Here is a 5,715-nt window from a genome sequence, read left to right on the forward strand (position 1 = left end):
AACCAATTATATAAACTCCAAACATTAATAAATGAGCTCCTAAGGGAATATGTTATATTTATTACATACATCAAAACCGTTTTTATTTCATTTCAAAAACATTTTGCATAATTTTTAAAAAATTTTTATTGGTGTAATGTATTCATACAATTTAATGCAGTACAAAATGGTAGAGGCATATATGCACACATCACTCATTCAGCCCTTACCCAATTCCCATCCCAATCCCTCCCTCTGTCCTTATTCCCATGTTTGGCTTAGTAATTAACTTTGATATGCTTGTTAATGTACACCATGTACATCAGGACATTTTTCTTTCCCCCCACTCCCCTCAGTTAGGTTGCCTTATTTGCTCATCTGTAGTTTCTCTTTGTCTAGAGTTCTTCCTATGACCTATTTTCTTTTTTGCTTCCTCATAATAGGAAGAGCATATTATTTTGTTTTTTATGTGACTAATCTCACTTAACATAACATTTTCTAGTTCCATACATTTTCCTGTAAATGATGTAATTTTGTTCCTCTTTATGGATGAGTAAAATTCCATTGTGTTCATATTCCATAGTTTTGTAATCCACTTATCTGTTGATGGTCATTTTGGCTGGTTTCATAGTTTAGCAATGATTAATTTTGCAACTATGAATATATTCATGTATTTATTTGGTAGTTTGGTTTTCATTTTTTTGGATAGATGCTCAGAAGTGGTATTGCTGGATCATATGGTAAATTCATATTCATTCTTCAGAGGATCCTTCATACTGTTTCCCAAAGTGGTTGCACTAATTTGTAATCCTGCAAACAATGTAGTAGAGTTTTCCTTTAATTCTGCCATTTTGTCTCTTCATTTTGCATAATTTTATGGAATAAATATTGTTCTTAGTTACTAGTGATGTTCTTGGATTGCTACACAATGCAATTTTATACAAAGTGGATTCATGTGATGCACATTCACAGAGTACACCTGTGTATAGAAACATATGTAACTGGCCATGGTAATCTAGTTCTGCTAGTTTGTCATGACTCTATACAAGATACCTGATCTCATTGTGAATGTCAACATTTTTACAATTCTCAAAATTAATTTCTATTCTTTATAGCTATGACCTAGATATTATAATCTAGTACATTAGGATCTATTTAAATATAAATTAGGCATGGTAATACATTCTTGCCATACCAATCAATGCTTCAGAAATTGAGACAGGGCAGATTCTGGAACTTAGCAAGGTCCTCAGTAAGTTAGTGAGAATCTGTTTCAAACTTAAATAGGACTGGGATGTAATTCAGAGGTAAAATACCCCCTGGATTTACACACACACACACACACACACACACACACACACACACAGAAAATTTAAAAAAATAAATTTTTAATTACAATTGCACAGATATAACCAACTCATTTTTAGATATAGAAAAGTAGTTTTGACTAAAAATTGAGTATAAAGAAAGGCAGATTCATTTAAAATAAATGAAAACGTTTTTGTTTCAGCTATCTAAGGAGTCAAAGAGTCTTGAGATTACTTTTGACAATTAGCAAAATGAACTGATGCTTTCTGAGACAACAGTGCTACAAGGCTCCTTGCCTCTCTCACTGCATGGTTAATGGGGTTTTAGTTGTATTGAGTTTGAACATTTGCATGGCCACCTGCATACACCCTCCTGATGATGGCTGTGGTATTTTCTATAATGAGTCATGTCTACATTTCATTGTTTTAGGAGCACTGAGTAGAATGAAAGATTTAAGGCCCATTTCTAGGACATCAAGATCAGGATAGTTCTGTTTGTATTTTATTATCTCTTGCCATTTTTCACAATTACATTTCTGGCAACAAAAATAAAACTAAATCCAATAAATACTTCTAGGTAGAGCTGCTGTGAGTCAATCTTACAAGCACAGAGTAAAAGGCCTGAGAGAAAAATACACACATTTAATACAGACATAAAGATTTCAGTTTTTCCAAAATAATCAAAAGCTTCTTTTTCAATTTTTATATATCTAGGGAAAACATCATTTTGTTGTTGTTTTATATCCACAATTTATGTTCAAATAAATACCACCAGTCCTTAAACTATACATGGAAAGAAACAGGTCAAAGAGATAATCTCTGAAATTCTGCCAAATTCAAACCCCCAGAAATGGGGGAACACACTTGCAATCATAGTACTTGAGAGGCTAAAAAGGGAATCATAGGTTCAAAACCAGCCTCCACCACTTAGCAAGGCTCTCAGAAACTTATCAAGAGTTTATTTCAAATTAAATACATACATAAATGCATACATACATGCAATAGCTTGGGGTGTAGCCCAGAGCTCGCTCTCTCTCTCTCTCTCTCTCTCTCTCTCTCTCTCTCTCTCTCTCTCTCTCACACACACACACACACACACATACACACAGACACATAGTAAGTGAGTAACACATAGACATCATAGTTTTTAAGTTTCTAATTATTAAATTCTTGTGCACATTCACACATACACTCACTCATTTACAGACAAAATTTGAATTGCCAAACAGAAAATTCTGATTAAATGCGAGGAGGAGGCCACAGACTAGTGGAATTTAGAAGATATTCCATTATGGCTATTTGTTAGCCTCCATGACCAGTTGCCAAATAATGGATTTTAGGTAATAAGAAAGCATCTGTTATAGAGAATCTACATCGAGCAAGGCTGTCTTTAAAAATGGAGGAAGAAATTATGATATTTCAAATAACTAAAAGCTGAAAGAGTTCATTGTCACCAGACCCACATTACAGGAGCAATAAGGGGAATCCACTGGCTTCACATAAAAGAATGTTAGAAAAAAGCTCAAAAAGTAAATATTATTAAATTTGTTTTTAAGCACTACTTCTTATTTACTCTTGGCTTTTAAATTTAAATATGTAAAGTAATTATAAATCCTGTGATATAGCAAAATATATAAAGATATAATTTTGACTCAGATAACAAGGAATGGGAGAAATAGCTATATAAATTTATGAGTTTTCCATTCAATAGAGGTTGAGTTGGCATAAATTCAATTTGATCTTTATAAATTTATGATATTATATTTAAAACCTATAGTAGCCAGAATAAAATATCTAGGATATTCACATAATGATAGATTCAGAATATCATTATAAATATTTCACATATAAAAATAGAGACAGTAACAGTGGAAAGAAAAATCATATACTCTATAATGCATCAAAAATATTGAAAGCTCATATGTAATTCTTTCTTTAACATTAATTTCTTAAATTGTAAATGCATTAAACTTTCCATTAAAATAAAATTATTGTAGAATCATGAATATATTAAATGCCTCCATATACATGAGTTCTACATTTGGGGATTCAAGCAAAAATATTCAAGAAAGAAAATTTCCCCTCAATTTTTTATGTACAGACAAATTTTTATCCTTATTTTCTAACATATGGAATATAACACCTATGTGAATACCGGAGAGACTGTATTAGATATAAAAAAAAATCTACAGATGGCTTAGTATATGTAGGGAAAATGGGGCCTAATGATATGTGTCTGTAGCTTCAGCTATTTGGGAGGCTGGGGCAAGATGATGGCTTGAACAATGAGATGAGACTCCAAAGCAAATAAACAAATGTGCATGTTGTATGAAAAACTATGCCATTTAAAAAAATTTTATTTGTGCATTGTATTTATACATCATGATGAAGCGAAATACTTGTGTAGACATAAATGAACACATCACCCAGCCAGCCCCCACCCAATTCCCACCCTACTCCCTCCCATGCTTGGCTTAGTGGTTGACTATGACATGAATTAGAACATCTTGTGCTTTAAGAGTTTCCTTCTCCCCTCCTCCCATCCCCACAATTAAGTTGCCTTATTTGCTGCTCTATAAGATCTCCTTTTTCACCTGGAGTTCTTCTGATGACCCTTTTCACCATAGCTTTCACATATTAAGGAAAGCATTTAATTCCTTACATTTTGCAACTGACAAATCTCACTTGGCATAATGTCCTCAAGATACATCCATTTTCCTATAAATGCTGCAATTGTATTTTTTAAATGGCTGAGTAAAATTCCATTGTGTACATATCCCACAGTTTTGTAATCTGTTCATCTATTGATGGACATCTTGGATGGTTCCATAGTTTGGCTATGGTGAATTGTACAGCTATGAACATAGATACACATGCATTAGTTTGGTAGTTTGGTTTCCTTTCTTTTGGGTAGATACCCAACAGTGGTATTGCTGGATCAAATGGTAGATTTGTTCCCATTCTTCTGAGGTTTCTCCATACTGTTTTCCAAAGTGGTTGCAGTAATTAGCAATCCTACCAACATTGTTTTAGAGTTCCCACTTCTCCACATCCTTGCCAGGATTTTTTTGAATGATTGCCATTTTAGTTGGAGTTAGGTGAAATCTCAGTGTAGTTTTGATTTGCATCTCTCTGATTGCCAATGATGTTAAGCATTTTTTCATGCATTTATTGGCCATTTGAATTTCTTCTTTTGTGAAGTATCTAGTTTTCTTGCCCATTTTTTGTTGTAATATTTGATTTTTTTTAGTGTTGAGTTTCTTGAGTTCTCTGTATATTCTAGATAATAATCCTCCATCAGAGGAGTAGGTGGTGAACATCTTCTCCCATTTGGTTGGCTCATGATTGAGGTTTTGGACAATTTCATTTGCTGTACAGAAGCTCTTCAGTTTCATGTAACCCCACATAATAATTTGCCTTTTAGCTTGTTGTACCTTTAGGATCTGGTTGAGAAAGATTTTTTCTGTGTCTATATGTTGCTGTGTTGGGCCTCTGGCCTCTACAAGGAGCCACAAGGTCTCTGGTCTAATTTCCAAGTCTTTGATCCATCTTGAATTGACTTTTGTGCAGGGTGGGAAAGTGGGATTTATTTTCATTTTTTGCATATGATTAAACAGTTTTGTCAACACCATCTGTTAAACTGTATATTTTTGGCCCCTTTGTCAAAAATAAATTGGCTGTAAGTATGCGGATTTATTTCTGAGTTTTCTATTCTGCTCCATTGTTCTCTGTATCTGTTTTTGTACCAGTACCATGTTGTTTTTTATTACAATGGATTTGTAGTATAAAGTCAGGTATTGTGATTCCTCCTTCATGTTTTATGTTGCTGAGAACTACTTTGTCTATCTTGGGCCTTTTGTTATTCCAAATAAATTTAAGGACTAATTTTTCTATATCTGTGAGGAATGATCTTGGTAGTTTAATGGGCATTGCATTGAATCTGTAGATCACTTTTTTAAGGATGGCCATTTTAATGATATTTATTCTACCTATCCATGAGCATGACAGATCTTTCCATCTTCCAAGATCTTCTTCAATTTCTTTTTTAAATGTTTTATAAATTTCTTTGTAGAGATCTTTTACCTTCTTGGTTAAGTTTATTCCTTAGTATTTTATATTTCTGTGGGAGATCCTGAGTGGAAATGTTTTCTGAATTTCTTTTTCAATTGATTTATGGTTGGTGTACAGAAAAGCTTCTGATTTTTTAAGATTGATTTTGTATGCAGACACTTTGCTGAATTTGTTGATCAGTTCTATAAGTCTTTTGGTTGAAGTTGTTGGGACTTTTATGTATAGTATCATGTCATCTGCAATTAGTGAAAGTTTGAGTTCTTCTTTTCCTACTTGTACTCCTCTGATTTCCTTTTTTTAAACTTATTTCTCTGGCTAGGGTCTCCAGAACTATATTGAAGAGAAGTGGTGATAATGA

The sequence above is a fragment of the Muscardinus avellanarius genome (assembly GCF_963383645.1).
Source record: "Muscardinus avellanarius genome assembly, chromosome: 2".
NCBI lineage: Eukaryota > Metazoa > Chordata > Mammalia > Rodentia > Gliridae > Muscardinus > Muscardinus avellanarius.